At 47.5% G+C, this 22,892-nt stretch overlaps 2 long non-coding RNA genes across 2 annotated transcripts; both read left to right on the top strand.

The window, feature by feature from the left end:
* The first annotated feature begins 50 nt into the window (after positions 1–50).
* On the top strand, positions 51–13,335 carry LOC105103126 (uncharacterized). The gene is made up of 5 exons (XR_010381202.1): positions 51–208; positions 3,627–3,711; positions 4,313–4,382; positions 8,415–8,597; positions 12,580–13,335. It is a non-coding gene; the product is annotated as an uncharacterized LOC105103126 (long non-coding RNA).
* A 3,898-nt stretch (positions 13,336–17,233) lies between these two features.
* Positions 17,234–22,448, top strand: LOC135321471 (uncharacterized). The gene is made up of 3 exons (XR_010381200.1): positions 17,234–18,117; positions 21,851–21,962; positions 22,285–22,448. It is a non-coding gene; the product is annotated as an uncharacterized LOC135321471 (long non-coding RNA).
* Positions 22,449–22,892: the final 444 nt, after the last annotated feature.

Raw genomic sequence — 22,892 nt, 5'->3', positions numbered from 1 at the left:
AAATTCAGAATATTACCGAGACCGGAAAGAACATCACGGGCTGTCACACGGACACAGCCAGCCAGACGCTGGAGCGCTCTCACTTCCTCATTCCTTTTAGGGCAGCTCTGGTTCTTTTCTTTCTTTCTTTTTTTTTTTTCTTCTTCTTCCACTTCAAAGCAAACATCTGTAATCTACTAAGAGTGGAAAAGATGACATGTGGCCATAGGTGAGGGCTCTGGATCAATGTCACGGTGGGATGTGTGAGTAAGAGATTGTGTTAATCTGTACGTAAACATTGTTTTATATCTAAAGTGGTAATTTCAGGTGCCCCCCCTTTTTGGTATCCTGTTTGGGTGCTGTCTCCCTTCCCACTCACCACCTACTCTGTTCATAGGTCACCATAAAATTGTTTAGCACCCTTTGGGTGCAGGATATAGTCCCTCCAAAAAACCCAGGTCATGCTGCCTCTTTTGAAAAATAGTCACCATCAAAAACCTGGTCTGTTTCCTTTGGAATTAGGAAGACAGCCCACTAAGCGGGCTATCAGCCGCCTAATCTCTTCTTTCTCTAACTCAGTGCTTAAGTTGTAGATCAACTCCAATCCTGGCATGGGAGGAAAACAGAAATTCCTTTGATCAGATCATTTGAGAGTAGAAAGGAGATGGTGAATTTCATCTGTGGATCCCTCTTCCTGGAGAAGAGCAAATCTCTGGTCTTCTCTATGGCTCGAGGCTCTGCAGGACCCAAAGACCTCAACAGTAGGATGGATACATTAATGTGACATTTCCACACAGTGGAGTCTTGTGAGAATGTAGAGTCTCTAACTACATTCAACGATATGGTGGGGTCTCACAAAATAACGTGGAGTGAAGGAAGCCAGACGTAAAGAATGTATCTTGCGTGCAAAGACCCAAAACAGCAAAAGTAACCTGTGCTAGTAGAAGCCAGAATGGCAGTTTCCCTGGAGGGTGGGTAGTGGCTCCCAGGGGTCAGAGAGGGACTTTGTAACGGTCTCTCTCTTGATCTGGGTGCTTCTAGTCTTGTGTGCACCTTTCTGAATATATGTTATTCTTCAACAAAAACTCTGTACATACATCGTGACCTAATTCATTATCAGCACCTGTAATTCTAAGCCTTTTTCATAATGATAGAGCTATTGTTTTTATACTGAAAGGAGGTCATGACTGAGCACGTGCTGAGAAACTGACGCACAGCACTGTTAAAACTTGCCCCGTAGCTCAGTGTCTCAGTGGGTGATCTCAGGACAGATCCAGTGCCCAGGTCTCCAGCTGGAAGCGCCCTCTCTTAAAACTGCCCGACTTCCTGCAACATCCCTGCCTCATCTGTAGATGTTACTGCTCTTTTACCTTCCCTCTCCCCTAACAAACCTCCAAAATGAACTCTGATTTTGATTATTATGAAAAAGGGCGTTTAGGAGGCTTGCAGGAGGGCCCACGAGGTCAGACTATTTTACAACAATACTGAGATGCTGTTTGCCCTTGGGCCTTATTGTCTCAAGAGTATATAGTGGAGTTTTCCAGAGGCCACATGATGTGGGCTGTTCTGACGGCTATGAGACTGCAGGCTTGCATTTCTTGTGTTTTAAACATTTCTCAGTTCTAATTTCTCCTGAGATACATATTGGTAGATGTAACTTAGATAAATTAAAGCACTTTAGAGTTGTCAATAATTTTGTAAAGGGTTCCTGAGACCCCAAAATTTTGGAAACTGATGATCTACATCTTTGCAGGTGAAACAAATTCTACATACTTGTCTCATTTACACATTATACCCATTATCCTCACCCTACTTACGGCCACGGCCGTTCTCAATGCAAATCATTGCCAAGGTGCATTGTCTGACAGTCCGTCACTCCACACTGCACACTGTTTACTGATTGTTTTGATAGTCTTAGAGTGAAGAAGGGACTCTTCCCTGCTCCTTTAAATCTGCTGCAATGTGATTTTCCATGTTTTTCACGATGGCCCTGTGCCTGCAGCTGCCCCCAAGCGGTCCTCACCCTCTTTCCTCCACTTCTGAGCCTCATGTTCTTTATGGCGATCACTTCACTACAGTTCTTAGTCCTCCTAGTGACACAAACACCCCTCACTGTAAACTCAGCCATCAATACATGGCCATGGGGGCAAATGAGGAAGTTAGCTGGATATAAGGAAAGTGCCTCTGGACATGTCATTCTAAAACTTTTTGAACTTTAAAGTGAGATTTGGATTTTGCGGGGGACTATATATTTTTTTCATGTAGAGGATCATTTTAAACGATCTTTAACCCGTCTTTAAATTTATCATGAAATACAATAAGAAATAGACATATAAACATGTTCATTTCAGTAACAATTGTTTTGAAAAGCTGAATAAAGGGTTGAATGTTTGTTATTTATGTTGCAAGACATTTGGACTTTGTAACAGGAAGAAAATGCAAATGCTACAAGTTATATTGAATTAAAAATTCTCTCTAATCTCATTTATTTTCTTCTTCCTCTCCTTCTCTTCTTCTTTCTTTCTTTCTTTCTTCTTTTTTTTTTTTTTTTTTTTTTTTTTTGAGGCTGAAGTACAGGACTAGATGTGGCTATTCACTGGCATTGAATTTTAGGGCCAAATGGGTTTTAAGCAAGCAACTGATTTAACGTCCTGTCCATACCCTGATGTTTTTATCTCTGCAGCAACCCCTCACCTAATTTTCCGTTACAGATCGTCCTTGAAGTCCTCTCTTTCTGAGGGCATCACTACTACTAGTTAGCCATTCCCTAAGTCAGCAGAAGGCTCCTGGTTATGTCGAAGTGAAGCCTGTCTTGAAAAACTTTTCTGTTTTAAAGCCCATTCTGTTCTGGGAGATATGACTTTCAGCTCCTTCTACTCAACCCCTGCTGCGCCCCACCCCCCCAACCCCATAACAAACAAACAGAAACACTTCTAAGTAGGTAGTGTTCCTTTAAACACCATCCCCCTTCTTGGCATCCGTCACTAGCTCTGTATGCTAAGATTTCAAGGGTAAAGAGAGGGTGGTGAGACTGACTTACCTAATTGTCCCAGGCATTTTCAAACACTTCATTTCACGTCATTATCAGAACAACACCAAGTATGTCACTCTCCCTGTCTTACAGATGGCACAGCTGGGACTCCATGTGGCAGTTAATTTGCCCAAGGCCACTCTGCTGGGTTTGAACCTAGGTCTTTTAATACTAATTCCAGTGTTCTTTCCATGATTTCTCTTAAGGATAATCCCTTAAGTGATTTCATTTATAAAGGGAAACACGATGTTGGGACCTAGTACACCAATACGGGCCTGATGAGACCACGTGGATCCTTATGGGGAGCGCAGACCTAGTAGAGAGAGTCAGATTTGGGCAATTGTCCTGAAACTTCAAAATCTCTTTCTGTCAATTTCATTAATAATAATAAATAGAATACAAGTTACAGCATCTTTAAAAAATGCATAGCACGTAGTTCAGTGACTGGCAGAGACCTTTACATAGACAGAGTAGCACCTTTCATGTATCTATAATTCTTCCATCAACCTACTGTGCCCTACTTGAGCAAAGTTAGTAGTAAATATGGCAATAGAGAAGAGTGAATTAGGGCCCTGGCATCTTTTAAAGCAGTAATATCTTTTGGCTTTTCTTATAGACTGGACCACTGATGGAAGAACTGAGAGGGAAGAGCCATTTTTGATGCTCCTGGGAGATTCTGACAGGCATCATCTGATCAGTAGGTAAGTTTTGTAAGTGATGGAAAGCCTCCAGCTGCAGAACGGAGGGGACATTCTCCTAGCATTAGTGCTGCCCTGTTTGGCATGTGGTTCCCGCTGTGGAAATAGAGTAGCAGCGGACAGTTCCTGTACCTGATTCTGAAAAATCTCAGAGTAAACTGACTACAGTTTTCTGCACAATAGTAAAAACATTTGTGAGTGTGAAAGCAGCCATATCAAAAACCAGACACCAAGATGGAAAGATCGGTTTCTCTCTCTATGGTCTTGCCTCCTACAATTTCTTTTGCAAAGCAAGTTCCTACCCTGCATGACAAGGGATTTCAAAATGTGGAGAGGAACTTCAGTGGCTTTTGCTAGCAAACAGAACTAGATGAGACAGGGGGTCGGATGGAAGAAACACACACGCGCAAAGATGATTCCGTGCTAGGACATTTATGACTTAGCTCCTGGTCACAACCGATTTTTCTCCCAAGAGCTGGCTTTGTTTTTACTGTGCAGAGCGTCTCATGACAATAAACTCCGTGACAGGGTCTGTGATTTCTGTGCTGAGGGTGCCTTTCCATGGTGTTACTGAGAGCACTTGGGTTTCTTCCCGCCCCTCCAGGCTGGCTCAGGACACCCCCTTCACGAAGGCCCAGTGACCACCTCAGTCCTGACTGCTGTAAACCAGACTGGTAAGTCATTCAGCATCTTTCCCAGATAGACTGTGTTGTGCCACCCTGCCAGCCTGTAGGAACACCGACTCAAGAACCGTCTTTCCTTTCCAAGCTCACCTTACCTTTCTCCCTCTTGGACTGCTCAGTGACCCAGGGCCCTAAGTTCCTTAATTAGAGTGATATTAACCACTTCCTGCAGAGAGGATTGCTTTCCCAGAGAGGTCACAATGTCCTCGAGGACTTCTGCCTCACCCCAGTGCCTGGCTACCTGATGATAGATGGATACAGTGATCTAGAAAGTTCTTCAAGTTTCAAATAAAAAAATATTGAAAAGGAATCCAGCCTTTTCTCTGATTATGACTCTCCTCCCCTCCAACTTGGTCCTGTTTTAGCCACAAATTCTATTGTCCTTCCCTAAACGTGTCTCCATGGCTGTGATGAAGGCCGTTCACCACGACATCGGCCTTTCAGAACCTTACCTTCCCTCCCTCTGAGTCCAGCTCCGGCCCCAGCTCCTCTAAGAGGCATCCCCAGATGCTTCCAGAATAAATCAAGCTCCTTCCTTGGTTCTGCATTGCAGCTCACCCTACGCCTCCAGAAAGCAGAGAACAATTTTCACGGTGTGTCCATACGAGGGCCCTGCATAGTGCTTGGCACAGAATAGGTGTTTGCTGCACTCCGTTGTTTTCCACAGTAAAATTCTGTTATTAAATGAAAGCACTTAAATCTGACTGTGCTTCTCGGTGTGGAAATGTGTTACGTGGCCTCACCGTCTCCACTTCGTTGAGAAGGCTCTTCTCTCTGTTGGGACACGACAGTGGCCTCCATGGGGGCCCATGACGTTGGTCGTGACGTGTCATCAGCCCTCTCGCTGTCATCCACAGGCTCACCTGACGCCAGTGTGCTAGAACTAGGCCCCTGATCTTTCCAGTTTTGCCTGAAGTAAGGCGGCGTCACCTGCGGTAGGCTCGAGACGACACGGAGCCCGGGATGCCAGCTCTCGGTGAACTCGGAGGGCCCAAGGCTGTCTCCTCACCTCCCGCCTTCTGCCCACCAAAGCCTCACCCCCTCCCGGAGCGGGAAAGCCCCTGATGTTTCACCCTGGACCCTCTAGCTTCATCTTCCCCAGGTGAAGGGAGGCCAGATGGCCCCTGGGCCATGTTCCATGCTGTGCATGGCCTGAGATGGCCTGGATACCAGGGTGTGGAATAAAGGACCGGGGGACAGTGGAGTCAGCGATGGTCTGAGGCTCGGCCTCTCTCTGCTGTGAACCCTCTGCTGCCCTGAGTCCTCCAGCCAGACTGGACTCGGTTCTCACCTTTACATGACGGCATGGGCTCCACTAACTGACAAAGCACTCAGCTCCGCTAAATTCCTTTTATTCGGTGACAGGGGTGATAGTGAATTAGCAGTAAAAATCTCCTTGCCTGCCTCTCCCCTAAGGAACTTCGAGGCAAGTCTGACGGGGCTGGAAGAAACACCCCAACCTCCCCCAGCCCAGCGGCCCGCGAAGGCCGCCTGAGGCGGAGGGCGGGTGGGGACTCGGTCTGGGCTAGAGGAAATCCAGTCCATGTCCTTCAAGGTCATTTTTTTTCCTGGCAGGAAAAGGGCTGTCCTCCAGCCAAATTTTAACTCATGCTACTACACGAGGGTTACCTGACCGTCTCCAATGTTTGCTGGGGCCACACCATCCCTCAATATTGTGAGTGTCATGGTGTCTTGCAGAAAAAACACCTGCGTTTCTGTGTTACATTTTAAACATGGATAAAATAAAAATATTTTAAATTCGCCTCTCAGTTCTTTGTGATAATTAATTTGTCTTTGTATTGGAATATAAAATAGCCCCAGCATAAAATAATATTTGAAGAATTCTGTGTTTTCAGAAAGCTGGCTTGAAAAATAAGAAAAGCCAGAACAAAATGTTCTTTTTAAACTGCCTTCTCCACTTACTGAGATCAAGATAAAGAATTAGAAATAAAATATCCTGAGATTAGGAGATTGGACTCTGTGAATTGCTAATGATATAACTACCACGGTGTCACAGGCAAGCCAAGGGTCCAGTTTACTCGCATCTATCACTATAAGAACTAAGATCCTTCCTTCCTGATCATATTTTGGCCTGAAAAACTGTACAAAGAAAACTCGATGTCAGCAACCCTGAACATCACTTAACTGTAGCATAATTCAGCAGACTTTTAGGGGGAGAAAAAGAAAATTATGAAAACTGAGGTTCTTTATTAGTAGCCTATGAAATTCATGTGTGGCTTTAAAAAAAATTCTGAGCAAAAAAAGTAGAAACTATGGAAAAATGTTTAGTTAGCGCATGCTTCCAAAATGCCTTTTAAAGAGATATTTACTCTAGTTTCCTTTGACTTTTTTTTAAACTTAATGCTTTTTTCATTTGTCATATGAAAAAGATTATCCAGGGCTTTTACCTCCCTGTTTAAATTTGTAAAAAGAAAAGTATTTGTCATTTTGAATGTGTGTGGTCCCCTTCTCAGCTATTGTGCCTTATTTGGTGTCGCCTGAGAAAGTCTCCTGGGAATGGCCTCTGAAAGCGGCACTGGCTCCCAGGGCTGGGCGTTCAGGGTGGTGTGGCCGTGGGTGAGGCAGTGTGGCCAGCATCCCTGCAGCTCCCACCCGGGGAGGAGGGGCGGGGGGGTCTCCATCCAAACTCCAACCTGGCTTGAACGAGCTTCTCTGTGATTAGGGTTCTGGGCCCAGTGGGTGGCTGGGTCTTCTCGTGTTCAGGGCAGCTATCAACCACTTAACACGACGTCCCTTACCCCTTAGAGGTGCTTCCTTTTCTTGGTAATGGGAGTCTTTCTGATGCTCTAGTCCAGACCGGTTCTGATTTAGATCCTGGGGTACTGCATAGAGTTCCTGTGAAGAGTCTTTGAAAAGAGGGGTCAAGGTGAGTCCACGATGGTTCTGGTGAGCCTGATATTACCTCCCACAGAGAAAAGGGGATGAGAAAACGGACCGAGAGAATGAGAACAAAGTTACACCAGGCCATGGGAGAAGGTCTGGTCGTGTGTACACATAGTTGATAGTCATGATAGCTCAGCCCTCCTTTTCTGGGGTGGGTGGAAGGGACCAGGCCCCTGTTCTGTTCTTTGTAGCCCACTGTTCCTGGGCTCTTCCTACAGAAAAAAGAACCACAAGGTTTTGCTTCCTGCCTTTAGTTACACAAAACGCTAGGAATCATGAGACATATTTTTAAAAAATTCTTGTATCTTTCCTAAATTTTACATATGTTGATCATGAAACTTGCCCAAATGCCATTTCTCTGAGCTGTATCTTTTGTGAGAAGTTCAGTAGATCTCAAAGGGCATCCATTTTCCAAATCTGCCGTTTGTGGTGCTCAGACTTGAGTACATGTCAGCATCACCTTGAGGGCTCACTGAACACAGACTATGGGCCTCACACCAGAGCTGCTGATTCCGTGGGTCTGGAGAGAGGCCTGAGACCGGGCTACCTGTTCCCAGGCGATGCAGAGGCTGCTGGTATGGGAAGCCTCCTGGTGAAGTGTCATGAAAAAATAAAAAGCAGACACACTTTAGTCCTGCTTCCTGGGCGCCGGGCTGGTTTACTTAATGACACTGTTACCCTCACTAGGTTATCCCGTGAGTCTCGCACTTTGCTGACTTTCCTGCATTTGTCTCGCCCCTGAAGTGAGCCTGCAGGCCCTCATGAGGGAGAAACTCATTCCAACACCCCGAGCCAGCCCTGTAGGCCTGTAGGGCCCCGTAGGAAGCGCACCAATGCCCACTGTTTAAGGATGAGTAAAATGACAACTCCCCGAGACAGAAGTTATACTTCTGCTTTTATCAGATGTTTGAATGCATCTCTGCTCCTGGTTGCTATGCTCAGTGCTGTTTTTCCAAATAAAAAATGTGGGGGCTACTCCAAAGGCATTGTGCAACGTCCGTATTCAGAATAATCCTAAGACCATTTTAATAGGCAGCTATAGAGATAAGGCAGGTACTGCTTGACTCAGCATCCCAGGATCTATCAGAAGTTTTGCTCATTTTATTTTTTATTTTTCAGATAAATGTGGTAATCACCTGTTGGTGACTCACCTCCAGTGGCTCTGGGTTAAGGAAACCAAACGGACCACAAGTTACACTGGCCTTTTCTGAACCTTGGAGTCGGCGCTTTGCCCACAGGGTGCCTGTTTCTCACTGGGAAAGCTCATCTGTCTAGAAAACACCCTTCTGGTTTGACTTGAAGGCAAGTTTCCTTTGTTATCACCCACCAGAACATGCCGTGCGTGTGTGTGCGCGTGTGTGCGCGTGTGCGTGTGAGCACGTAACACCATCCCTTTCGCTTACACATCACAAATAACCAGGCAGACAGAATAAATAAGTGTTAGTTGAATCTTTCTTGCCAAATGAGAAAAGGCAGTTTCAAGTTTAAAAAGCAGTCCTTTGCACACTTAGCTGCACACTAGAATCCCCTGGGGAGCTTTTAAAATCCCTAGTACCCAAGCCACACCTTATAACAGTGAAATTGTAATTTCTCAAGACAGGGTCCAGACATCAGTACTTTAAAAAAACTCTGCAGAGAATTATGCTTTGCAGCCAAACTTGAGAACCAGGGACCTCAGCAACAGCTTTCTGGGTAAATGGAGCTGTTCACTCTGAACGGGATCCTTTTCTGCAGCCATAGGCGCCGGACAAGCTTAGAAACAGCAGGTGCACTCCCAGCCCAGGGGGAGCTGGTCTCAGTGTCCCTCCTCAGAAGAACACTGGTGCAGGGGAACCACTTCCCTGGCTTCCCCCTTTTGCTCACAGAGGGAGAGAGTTTGGTGACTTTGGATCTGCTGCAATCTTTTGGTTGACTAAATGTAGCCACAAACTCTTTGCAGCTGCTCCCATCAAGAGGTGGCATCTACTTCCCCACTCCTCGACGCTGGGCTGGTTTCATGACTTGCTTTGACCAGTAGAATGTAGCAGAAGGGATGTTGTGTGAGTTCTGGAGCATGGGCCTCCAGTCGCCAGGAAGCTCCCAGACGGTGTGGGCAGCCAGCCCAGCCTCCCGGAGGGTGAGTGGCCACATGGAGGAGCAGCCAGGCACCCCACCCAGCCAGCACCCACTTGCAGAACTCAGGGACTCTCCGGTTGAATCTGAGTGAGCTCATGTGAAACCAGCAGAAGGAGCGGCCCCGCCAGTAGGAAAATCAGAAATTGCTGTTGTTTTAAGAGCCTGCGTTTTGGGGTGGCTGTCACTCAAGAACAAATGCCTGAAACCAGCAGTGGCTCCACCAGCTGTTCTCATGACGTTGGCACACGGGCCTGAGGACAGCTTTGCATGGCCCTGCCAGTGCTGACTCCAAAGGCACTGATTTAATCTCTTTCTCAGCCAGAGTTTTTATTTTAAAGTAGCTTCATGCTGTTTCTCACAGTGAGCATCTGATGCATTTTTTTTCATGATAATAAAGTTAAAAGTAGACTGTAGAGATGTAAAATAAAAATCAATCAGTGGAAGATGCCAAAAAAAAAATCAGTGCCTATGGATACAAATTATACATACGAAAGTTTTCAGCTGCAAAATTGAAGGCTAAAGTATCCAAAACTTTGAATAATACATTTACAAATTCCAGAAGAGAATGACTTTCTCCTTCTCCCAGGGCTCAGGGAGCTGAACTGGGGTACTTCCGTAATTTTAGTTCTGGTATTACCTGTACTCGTTCAGTCAATGAACATGTTCTGGGTCCCTACAATGGGCGAAGTGCTTTACAGAGTGTTGACAAGACTGGAAAGGGACATGGTTCCCAAACTCAAGGGACAGGCATCATGCTCCTATCCCATCATTCCAGTTTTCCAAGTTATTAGCTGCTGACAACATATGTATCTCAATCCTGATGGTTGGAACTCAAATCCAGCTCTTGTGGAAGCGTCCTGTGGTTCTTCAAGGTGAAGGAGGGGAGCCAGTGTTCCATGGGGGTTCTGTGGATGGGAGAGCGGAGCTGGGAGAAGTGAACTTCTCATCCAGCAACCCTGAAAGGGGATTCTACTGGGCAACACATTTGTGGGACTCAGCATCTACAATTAATTAAACGAGAAGGCTCTGCCTTGCAACTAACCACTCACATGTTATTACCTCCTTATATTACACGCATGTGTGTGTACACTCACACACACACACACACACACACACACACACACACACACACACACAGACACACACATGCAACAGAATAGTTTGAGAGGGCTTCCAAACATAATCCTGTAGACTGGGCAGCCTAAACCAGAGAAGTTTATTTCTCGCAGCTCTGGGGGCTGGAAGTCCAAGATGATGGCGTCTGCAGGGTTGGTTTCTCCCGAGGCCTCTGTCCTTGGCTTGCAGACGGCCGCCCTCTCACCATCCTCACATGGACTTTCCTGTGTGTGTGTGCACATCCCTGGCATTGCTCTGTGTATCCTAATCTCCTCTTCTTATAAGGACACCAGTCCTTATTGGATTACAGCCCATCCTGATGGCCTCCTTTTAACTTAACCACCCCTTACAAGGCCTCAAAATACAGTCACGATCTAAGGTAATTCGCTCGAGTTAGGGTTTCAACATATTAATTTATGTGTGTGTGGAGGGATATGTATTCAGCGTATATATGTATTTTCATTGACAGGGAGTGTGCCTGCATTTGTTTCTCTGTCACTGGGTTAGTATCAGCTCTCTGTCTTATGTTAAAACCTACAGATAAAGGCAAAAGGAAGAGGAAAGCAGGTGGTTCTGAAGCAGCAGATACTCAAGAATGAATCACTGAAGGGGGGACCAGGAAAGCGGCAGGAAGTCTGGAGGGCCCTGGCTCTCAGGAGAAACATTAATATATGCCCCTCTGAGCAAGTTCATTGGGATAAAAACCCCACCTTGTTGGGTGAGATTGTGCAAGTTCCTATTCAGAAATAACCGTCAAAGAGGAAATTACATTTTTTGGCGGCTCTTTTCTTCCTTCTCATTTTTAAACTCTCCTTAATGTGACAGACAGTTGGGACTTCCTTAAATGAAAGTCACTTAGTTCCCATTTTCTCTCATTGGAGGCATTTCACATAACAAGCCAGGCTGTCTGATAGATAAGGGAAACATTTCCTAACTGAAGGGGAACTCTGCAGAGAACTAGGAAATCTGAAAGCAGGACTGAGGCTGTTTGCCTAAGTCCAGCATCATGTATTGCTTTACAAACTCAACAGATTGTGTTATACAATCTATTCAATACTCACGCCTGAGGGACCTTTTCCCAAACTAGTCTAACAGACCTTTGCTCACCTTCCATGGTGGATGCTTTTGAAGCCAGCCAAAGGGGGCTTCCCACAGCCTTGCCCAAGAGGGGCTGGAGCCATCGCCGTGGGAGGAGCCGCCCTCCTGCTGGCGGCGGGAGGAGGAAAGACAGGGTTTCGAAAAAGAAATACGAAAAGCCTACCCAGGAACAGACAGTGAGACAATGTTACATTGAAATCCTAAAACTGGAATTGTCAACAAAAATGCCCGGATGAAAACATCAGATCCTGTAGACAGCGAATCCCACAGGCAGAAGTCAACACGAGCGGAACGCTGCACTGCCCCACAAGGGTCCCGAACGGGGCATCTTCCTGTGGGTTTTAATTCTGTAGTTAGTTTACCTTCCGGCACACTTTCGTTTGTTGGCTGGGTTTGTTTTAGTCTTGATGGGGTTGAAAAACATTAAAGAAGGAAGCCTCGGAGAGCTTGCACAACAATGAGCCCTGGGCACAGAGGTGTATACATTTCACTCAGGGCTCATTAAATGAGTAAAACATATAAATATTTCCTGTACTGCTTCTTCTCAATAGAGGGACTACTTTTTCCCCCAAAAAAGAGCCATGTCTGGGAATCACTCGGGAACCCCGAGTCTCCTCTGACGCAATGCAGGGACGTGTGTGGCATGTCAAACAGCAGAAGGTCTTCAAATGCCTTCCCAGAGAGCCTGCCTGGTGTCCCACAACTGGTCTCCAGGGGTCTGTGGCTAAATGGAAGAACGGTGGTCTCTTGCTGATTCACAGACTTGAAGCTGAGAGAGAAAACTTGCTTCGTTTTAAGTTGTCCTGCCATATTTGTTGTGAATTTGCCACCAACACTTGTCTCTCTCGTTAACCTACTCCGTGATGCTATTTGATTTGGTACAAAATTATGTAGCTATTCTAAATCAACAGATAAACACTTCATGGTGATCAAAACCCTTCCTTATGGCTTTCAGGTGCCCTGACGCTCCAACAAGGCTGAAGAGGAGGCCCCGGGGACGGCTCAAGCAGTGGTTTGCCTCTGTCTCTCTGTGAGGGCAGGGGCTGTGTCTTATAAAAACCAACATTCTCTCCACATTTCCCGACATGAAGGGGCAACCAATTAAGGCTTGTTGAAGAAAGGAATTCCAGTAGGGACCATCTGTGAGCACACAGTCCGCGTGGCCATGATTCTGCAGCTAAGGGAGACAGACTGTCCTCAAACGGAGGCAGAATCATTAGTTGGGCTCATCCAAGTGTTGGCCCAGAATACGGAGGCAGGGGAAGCAGGGCCATGGTCCCGCTGTGGGCGCTTTATGGGAAGGGAGAAGACTAGTGTTGAGTCTGGTTCCTACGTGGTACTGAGTCTGGTTTTCTCTGTGGTCTGTCTTGGAAGTCACACAAATAGTGTGACCGGTAGAGAGACGTCTATCCCAGCTGCCCCAGCAGAGGCACTGTATAGAAAACATTTACAAGTGCTCAGGAAGAGGCCCTGAATGATGGGAGAAGGTGGCACAGAGCGAGGAAAACCTCTGGCTAGTGCCAGAGGTTTGTTCTCTCTTGTTCACGGATGCCCACATGCACGGAGAGAAGTCCCTCGTCTGAAGCCGGATGGAGGATTCCTCACTACTAGTGTTAGTGATGAGCCGGTCACTCCTGGAGCCACAGAAAGTGATGAGCTGTGCCCATGATTGTTGGTGACACTTGGGGGATATAAAGGCTTTCGAGTTAAAGTTCCTTCGCATCTTTCTCAGAGCTGTGTGCTTCACTTAGTGTAACTATTTTTTTTCTTAACAGGAAGAAAACTACCCCCATTAATAATTGATTTTCCCTTCTGAAATCACCAGGCCTCTGCATCTTTTTCTGAGGCTGGGTACTGGAGTGGTTGTGTCCTAGGACAGCAGTGCTCATCGCTGTCTGGGTGTCAGAGCCACCGGGAGGCTCTGAATGCTCCCAGGGCCCTGGCTGGACCCAGGCCAATTTTTCTGGAATCTTTGGACTCAGGTAGTTGCATTTTAAAAAGCCCCTCAAGCAGTTCCAAAGAGAAGCCAATGTTGAGAACCATTGCTTAGAGTCTACAATAGTCCTCAGATGTAAAAGTTTTGATTGTAAAAAAGGCCAAAGATTTCTTTTAATTGGAAAAAGTATATTTTTTCATATTCTCATAATTCGAAAGCTACCAAAGGGATTTTTTCCCCCTCTGAACTTTCCATTAATAAAAAACAAAACAAATTTACACTGAAAACAATAATGAGAAAATTCAGCCCAAGGTAGAATTTTCCAGAAAGTTATAGGCAAGTGAAAAAAAAAAAAAAAAAAGAAAGAAAAGACTATCATTGAAAAAAAAGCTTTTACAGGAATTTCCTTTTAAATCTGCTTGCAGTGAATGTCTCATTTCAAAGATGGATAAACATCATTTGCCAAAAAGTCCCGCCTCCGGCTGTTGCTAAGAAGCTCATGTCAAGTGATGGAAATGCCCAGGGCAGAGTTAACTCAGTCTGACTCAATGTGGGTTTTAAAGAAGAAATTAACAAATTCTGAACAGTAAGAGCACAAGTGGGTAACAAAATGACTAGCAGCTAAATGACTAGTTGAAAAGGATCATCTTGACTGCTAGGACTGCTGGCTCCTCTCGCAAACACAGCTTTCTAAAGACTGTACCAGCCCTATCTCTGGTTATGTCTCCAGGTAGTTAGATAGTCCTGTGTTCTGCCTAGTCCTGAACAACCCTTAACCGAGATGAACGAGGGGCATGTGCTGTGACCATTACTGACACTGCCTGCACGCATCACGTAATTGCTAACCTTTTGCTTTGCTTGAACCTGGCACAAAATGTCAACCTCACTGATTTTTAAGGCAACAGCTTCCCCTTTGCTGGAGGATAAAGCAGCAATCCCTCAGGCTGACAGCTAAGCCCGTTCATGACGCGGTCACGCGGTGCCCTTCCACCTGGCACCACACTCTGCCCCTTATCGGGCCAGTGTTCCTAAGACCTTTCTAGGGAACAGACTCATGGACAAATGAGAGTCCAAGACAGTCTTCCAGGCCCCTCTGGTCGTTGCTTTCCTCCCATCCCAGGCTCCTCCTGTAGGCTTCCTACCGGTACGCATTTTACAGACTCCCTGATAAGCACCTTATCACAATTACCAGGTGGGGGTTACTACTCTCTTTCTCCTTAAAAGCTCATGGAACTTTTGTAGGCTTCTCCTTCAGGCACCAGGGTTTATTTTCATAACAAAAATGACACCTTTTCACTCTCAGAGTCCCTAGTAAAGTCGAGGTGCAGGAGATGCTTATTTTCTGGGTCACCCTGGTTTCTGTGGATACTTTTGACTGAGCCCTAATGTTTGTAAAGGAATTGGAGCAAAGCAACTCTGGGCTGGGCCAAGCTGGAATCACTCTGTGGGAATGAGGTGGGTATTCCTTGCTCAACATTTCTGTCACGTGGTTGAACTCAGTGCTGGGTCGTGACACTGGCAGTGGTCGTGACAGAGGGAACTTAACGGAACAGCGAGGAAGAGACAGTCAGATGCCAAATCCAGCCCACCCCTCCTCTGACATGGTGCTCTTCTGTATGGGACGGTGCTTTTGTGCCTCTGAGCCTTCCTCCTCTTGTCCCTTTCTTGCAATGCCCTTCCCCCTCCTCTCTAAGCTTCCACCTGCCTCTCCCTGCAAGGCCCAGCTCAGACGCCGCCAGCTCCCCTACCCCAAATCCGGTTTCTCCCAACTTGGTTAACTGCCTGTAGTGGGTTGAACTGTGCCCCCCCCACCCCAAATATGTCCAAGTCCTAGCCCCCGTTACCTGTGAAGGTGCCCTCATTTGGAAATAGTCTTTGCAAACGTATTTGACGTAAGGATTTTGAAATGAGATCACCCCAGATTGGAGGGGGAGCCTGAGTCCAGTGAAGGGTATCCTCGTCAGAGGTGTGAGCCACACAGAGACATGGAAGGGAGGCCATGTGAGGATGGAGGCAGAGGCTGAAGCGATGCCTCCACAGCCAGGAGCACCAAGGACGGCCAGGGTCACCAGCAGTCAGCAGAGCAGCTGTAACAGGCCCTCCTCTGAGCCTGTAGAGGTGAATCAACCCTGCGACCCGCAGTCCTGGACTTCTGGCCTCCAGAACTCTGATAGGATAAATGCCAGCTGTTTCAAGACACCAAGTTTGTGGCGATTTGTTACTACAGCCTCAGGGAAGCAAGATCCTGCCTTTCTCTGGACCCACCTGACATCCCAGCTGATTTCCTGAGACGCATCGATTCTGACTCCATTTTTCACTTCTCACCTCCACGTCTGCCATCTCCTACCAGATCTGGCCTCACTCCCCTCCCGGTGTCTGGGGACGCCTTCCGCAGAGCTGGCGCCGTGAGCGGGGCGGGAGCACAGAGCAGTTCACGCTCCTGAGAGCCGGGCACGACTCGGAGGAAGGCCTGGCCGCGGTGGCCGCCCTCCCCTCCATGGAGAGGACCAGCCCAGTCCCGCCCAGCCCTGAGGTCTCTCTGTTGCCTCAGGACTTTGGGGGGTCCCCACCCAACCTCTCTGGTCCATGCCAGGCAGCGCTGGGGGAGGGGCTTCCTCTGTGCCCCCTCCTTTATCGCTGGCACACTTGGCCCACTGCTTAGATGATCTCTACCCAAGCTCTGTCTTCACCAGACCTGTGGCTCCTTAAGGTCAGAGGCCACACCTTATCTGCCTTTGAATTTCCTTGGCCCAGGACTGATGACATGCTGATGTTCAGGGACTACCATTTAACGCCCTTGAGGACCTGCCCCCCGCTAGCTCCTCAGGACCATCTTGTCTTTTCTGTTTTCTGGCCTCCCCTCCCCCGCCAGCTCTCCCATTCCAATCCAGTGACCAGCCTCTTGGTTACAGGTTGAATTGCTCCCCCTCCCCCACCCCCCTCAAACTTGTATGTTGGTGTCCTCATCCCCAGGACCTCAGATTGTGGCCTTTGTTGAAGACAGTATATTTACAGGGATAATCAAGTTAAAATGAGGTCATTCGGATGGACCCTAATCCAATATGCCTGGTGATCTCATAAACAAGGGGAAATCTAGACACAGAGATGTGCACAGAGGGAAGGGGCTGTGAGGACACTGGGGGAAGAGGGCCATCTACAGACCGAGGAGAGAGACCTGGAACAGCTCTTCCCTCAGTCCTCAGAAGGAACCACCCTGCCGACACCTCGATCTTGGACTTCAAGCCTCTAGATGTGCGAGAGAATAAATCTCTGTTGTTTGAACCCCCCAGACTGTGGTACTTTGTTATGCAGCCTGAGCTGATCAATATACTCTTGGAGTTCTCAGTTCACCCAGCCTTTCGCTCAAGCCTTTGCATATGCTGTTTCCTTTGGCTGGAATGTCCTTCCATTTTACTGGTGTGAAAAATCTGACTTTTGTTGAGCACCATGTGCAGCAGGCTCCATGCTAGGAGGTTTACACACATTTCTTCATTTAATTCTCGTAATGACATGGTACTCCAAAGTTCCTTTTTATGAAAAGAAGCACTGTTTATGCTGGTTGGCCCATACGGATAATGTAGATGGAATTCATCTGGGCGAATCAAAAAGAACAGAATAAGATTTTATGACATCCCAGTGAGGACACTGCAGGAACTAGTCAAGGGCACAGCCATCCACAGGCACCACAGCCTAGTCCAGTGTGACACAAGGCATCTCTTGGTCACCTGATAGTGGACGGGGTGGGGCTTCCAATATTAGTAAAAGAAACAATTTTTTGTATGACTTAGAGGAAGCTCTAAAAATCCGATTGTGACACTCAGTTCGAATGAAAGACTCTTACCTCACGTGAGACTAGGGCATCTGTGACAGAAGGGAAGTGGATGATTGATTGTGTGTGAAGCGCTTAGAATAGCGTGGGGCACGTGGGACGCACCACGGAACTGCTGGCTGCTACTGTCAGTGTTACTCTGAGACTCCTCCCCGGGGAGTGTGTCACAAACGTTAATTTTGGCTCCTACCTTATATATGTGAGTTGATCCTATAAAGTTCAGAGGACCACAGTTGTCTACTGCAAGGATAAACTAGAAACTGATTTTCTAGAACACTGTAGCAAGCAAAGGAAGGCGACATGATACCCGCCATTCCTGCCCAGGTCCCAAGTCGGCAGCTACAAACCTGGCAGGACCCAGTTTCCTTGCAGTGATGCCCAGTGACATCTCAGCCCTTACGTGTGCCTCCAAACTCCTCAGGTGTAGACTGAACCCTCCCCTTGGCCCCTCTGCAGGCGTGTGTATCTGCTCTACACCACAAGACTGTTTTCCACACTTTGCCACGAAGTGGTCTGCCAGAACAAGCCGAAGCAAGTGGAGAGGTTGCTGGAAAGTTCCCAAAGTCACCCCGAGGGACTGAGATCAGAAACTCTGAGGGACAATTCTAATCTTGTCAGTCACCTTGGCGATGAAGCCCAGCTTTGCTGACCTGGATTCTCCCCACCAAGAAAAAACAACTGGCAACCGGCATTTGTACCACGGACCTGCTAAGTGCTCGGAATTTCACGTAAGCTGCCTTGTTTCTCAATCCACAGGTCTATGTGTGCCAGCAACTCCTTTATCCCTCCTCAACATTTTGTGCAGCCGATACAGCCATTTCCCTGCCAGGTGAGGAAACGGAGGCAGGGAGGTGTGGGGGAACTGGCCCATGGGAAACAGACAAGGAAAGGCAGGTCTGGGTGTCTGATGTAGGTCTCCTTGGCTTCAGATTCTAGGCCATGCCCAAGTCCCCTCAGGGCTTCTCAGCAGGGAGAGCCTGAGTCAGTGTGGACCGTCCGGACAGGAAGGACTAGGCTGATGACACGCACCGAGAGGGTCCCAGACACAAGTTGTCTCCCGGGGTATCTGGAATTCCTTAGTCAGAATCTCTGTTACCGGCTACGGCGTACACACAGGGTGACCCTCAGACCTCAAGTACCCGATGTGGGAGGCAATGCAGGAGCGCTGCTCACGAGGGTCTCTAAGCCACATGGCTCCTGCTGGCCGGCCCTCCGAGAGCACAGGTGAGTGCGGGTGGCGAGGGCAGGTGAAGAAGGCATCAGAGGACCTGCCAGGAAAGAGCAGGGAGATTCAGTTTGCTTCGACACACATCTTTTGAGGGCTCTTATACCCAGGCTCTGGGCCAACAGTGAGTTGCGGGTTGGAGCTAGCTGGCTCTGCATGAGGTGTGGATGGAAGGACACCCCGCACTGCGCGTGGGCTGGGTAGGTCAACGGGGCAAAGAATGTGGAAGACACAGTGGACATGACCTTCCTGCCCACGTGGAAGGAACAAGGCGTGCCCTTTCTGAGGCTTCCGTCCCTTTGACAGAGCTCACAAGGACAACCACTCCCAAAGCAAAGAAGGAGTAAGTGTAAGTGTAAGTGCTCCAGTTGGTGTCAGCATCCCACAGCACGTTTACACAGATTAGAATCTGTGATCCGTAAAGCGCCCTCCAGGGCGCGATGCGTAACAAAGAAATCAACACCCCCATCAGCCCTGCTGTTCCCAGGAGCCTGCGCGTGCTCGGAATCCTCTCAGGAGAGCCTCGCTCCTGAGCCAGACTTCCTCAGTGATACACCAGCTCCCGGGGTTACAAGCTCACAAATGTGCTTTCAAGAAAAGAAGTACCATTGGTTGTGCAATAAACCCTTTACAGGGAAATAAAACTAGCAAACAGGTAGCCCCGGTCCTGGGATCGGTAGTGAATTACCCCAAATTCAGCTGTTTCTCTTCCTCTCTTATCTTTGCTCACAACCTACTTCTTGTATTTCTTTAAAAATAACTAATCTGGATGAAATGCGGGAAATGACTCTGAGGTAGCCTTCTGCTAGTCATAATGCAGGACCCCCCCCCCTTGTTGATTCTGGGGGAGACATTTTCACATTCTGTTTGTTGTAAGAGCAGTGAGTTAATGAAAGGACCCTCCTGAGGATCTTAGTCTTGCAAACCCGCATTGGACTTGGCGGCACTCACGGAAACTCGGTGACACAAGGGTCGGAGGCCACGATGAAGAGGACGGCGCTTCCTCGACTGACGGCAAGATCACCATCCTCGTCCTTGTCCCGTGCCTCCTCGGGGTCACAGGAGACTACCCCTAAGTCAGAGACAGGCAGCTTCTGCTTGACTCTGTAGCTCTCAGAAGACCTGGATAAAAGAGAAGGAGAATTTGGTTTGACTCTCCAGCGCTACAGTGGAAATGCTCCCAGAGAAGCCAGCCGCCTCGTGAGACCCCGGGCAGCCCCCACTTGGAGGCCTGGCCCCCTGCCTTCTTTTCTATCCGTAGCTGTCATTTGCTTAGCTTTCTATCCAGTGTCCAGATGGTATCCAGGAAGAAAGAATGAGCACCAGCAAACTTTTCTAGATCTGTAGGTGCGAGGCATGTGAGGAAGCAGCCATCAGTGGATCTGACTGGGTACCATCACCCGCGCCAGCACAGATGCCTTGAGATTTCCCCCAAGTCCCTGGTTCCAAGAGGGGAATGGACGTGCATCTGAGGTTTGGCACAGCACCAGGGACGCAGCGTCTTTCGTAGAGACGAGTGGGAACCACCCAGCCCCCTGCTTATGCGATGACGTTCCCAGTGGCCAAATGTTTTGATAATAAAATCAATAATAACAGGTGAGGGGTTTTGTCTCCTCCATTACTTCTTGTTGAAAGTATCCAAAGTCAGCAAAAGGACGTTTCCTCCCGCCTCATTTTAGGAGCAGCCCAGCTTTGCTGTAGGTATAAATGAAAGGCACCCTATGATAGATCAAGAAGAGAAGCATAAGGCTGGGCAGATAGCAGGCACTTAATGATGAAAAGAATTACGGAAGAATCGGAATTTAGTGGGCACTTTGAAGGATGAATAAAGTCTCATGAGTACATACATGTGTTGAAACATTCCTTCTTGACAAGAACAAACTTGAAAGTCTCCCTTTCAATCTTAGCGGCCACCACGGTGTACCATAACTTAATTGTTGTAAGGCAGGGGACAAACAAATTCTGAACACACAGGAAACATTCACCCTAAAAGCAAGCTATTTCTAGACTTTTGGACTCTCATCAAGCTCTTTTTTTTCTATGAAGCTCCTAACTTCAATTTACCAGGAGAATTGTGGGCAGAAAACAACCGTGGCTTTGGCAGGGAGTGATGAAGTTGAGAGCCAAGGGTAGGGGGGTGGTCCCCATCGTCCCCTGATTTAGGAGAAGGGTCACTTTATCTTGATGAGTAGATCTGAACTGAATAAGAAGAATTGAATAAACAGCGAGCGCAAAACAAGGGACCCATAAATATCATTAACCTCAGGATGTTTTCCAAACATTTCAACCATCCCTGAAGCACATGGCAGCTCTAACACATAACAGCAAACTGTGAGGATGCCAGGGCATCAGGAGGACCCCTAGTTGGTGGGGAGGGAGAGGTTGATGGCAGAAGAGGGGGAAGGGACCAATCAGTGTGATAATTCTCTCATTTTTCCAAAGATTAACAAAAGGCATTGTGCTGGCCATCTGGACAAAGTCCAGTTACTCTGCAGGGCAGGCTGACCTGCCAGTCCAAAATATGTATATTTGCAGCAACAATTTTCTGCTTGAAATAATAAACAAGAACTCTGGTTGCATTTAGTTCTCCTCTCTCACATCTTCAGCAGGGCCCCTCAGGTTATTGGGACACCGAGATTTAGGGCAGGAGGCTGGTGGTATCCTCAGTGTAGGCACCAATGAAGATGCTGCCATGCATTTTTGATGCTTCTTATCATTGTGTAAATTCATTCTCCTTAAAGATGTCCCCCTCACCGTGAGTTCAAAGACTGACTTTTGGAAGTAAACAGACACCTAAGTCTTCTTCCAAAACCTCTTTTTGTGAGAACTGGAGCACATTAAGGACCAGACCTGACCCGCTATAACCACTGTCTTCAGCGCCTTCTCCCCCAGCAAGTTTTCGTTGTTTTGGCCCGATCTTCGCAAGAAACACATCTCTCCCTCACTGCATGGCCGTCAAGAGCAATAAGAGACACTGCGTGTTTCTCAACGCAAACTCCAGGGACAGCCTTATCCTTTGACAATTAGAAATTTTAGAAGACAGGCTGTCAATACTCAATGGTTGCTCTCTCTTCGCCCTTCCAGCCCCTGCCGATACCAGCGCGTTTTCTCACTCCCTTCATGACCTTCTCAAGGGGGCCGCAGTCTGGGTCACTTTGCGTTATTTTGGCTTGCCTCTAGGTGGCTGTGCAAACTATAAGCCAAATAAGTGATTTCTCCCTTTTCTTCAAACTCAGGTAATAGCAGGACAAAAGGATACTTCAACCCAGCAAGATGTTATGTTTTTTGTTCAGGCAAAGGGAAAAGAAAATCAAGAAATGGTTAATGGTTTTTCTCCTGGGAGATGAGGTGAGTGTTTATCCACTTGAATCAGCTCTTGGCTTTTGTTTTGTTTTTATTTTTGCCAAGACAGAGATGAAAACATAAGCTGTGAAATGTGATTACAAAGTAGTGACGTGGGAGGGGGACGGCACAACTCAGTGGCAGGGTGCATGCCTAGCATGTATGAGGTCCTGGGTTCAATCCCCAGTACCTCCATTAAAAATAAATAAATAAATCTAATTACCACTCCCCCCCCCAAAAAAAAACCCCTGAAAAACAAAACCAAAAATAAACCAAGTAGTGACGTGGGAGCCAGAAGTGACATGGGAAACTGTCTTCTTGTTTGTAGCTACATGTCAGACGTGCTCATTCGTCCATGGAGCAAATGGGAGAAGCACGAGGGGCTAGAGCAGCGGGAGGCGCGGAGTCGGGCCTGTGACATGCGCGTGATGTGCGGTGTGGTGGAGCTCTCTGAGGTGCCCGACGTCTTGCTTCACTCCGCGAGGGTTATGAAATCACGGAGACTTGACTCAATATGATGCATCTTCAATGACAAGCAGCTCAGAGCATCAGGAGGGCTGCTTTCACAGACTCCTGGAAAGTACTGGATCGCTGTTCTTTATCCCCAGGAGTAGGGGCCTGTCCAGTGGGGGTGTCTTCTCTCTGCCAAGACAAGATGGCAGCTGGATGGCTGTGCTGTCTTGGGAAAGGTTAAGAAATTCAGAGAGGCCAAGGCTAGCAGTCCCTCAGACTAGAGAGGTATAATTTAAAAGGTGGATTATTTGGAAGCTTTCACTAGGCGAGGCTGATTTTAAATGACTCAGGGAATGCCTATGGAGCCGGCGAGGAAAATAGGTAAAAATGAACTGGATTCACCTTCCCCAGTGAATGGCTGTGACGGTGCTAGTCCACTGGCTTTCATCAAGTACTGCTGGTCCTGTCTTAGCTGGTGCTCAT

The sequence above is a fragment of the Camelus dromedarius genome, chromosome 6 (genome assembly GCF_036321535.1).
Source record: "Camelus dromedarius isolate mCamDro1 chromosome 6, mCamDro1.pat, whole genome shotgun sequence".
NCBI lineage: Eukaryota > Metazoa > Chordata > Mammalia > Artiodactyla > Camelidae > Camelus > Camelus dromedarius.
The sequence above is the reverse complement of the archived record's forward strand: the minus strand, read 5'-3'. Positions and strand labels throughout refer to the sequence as shown.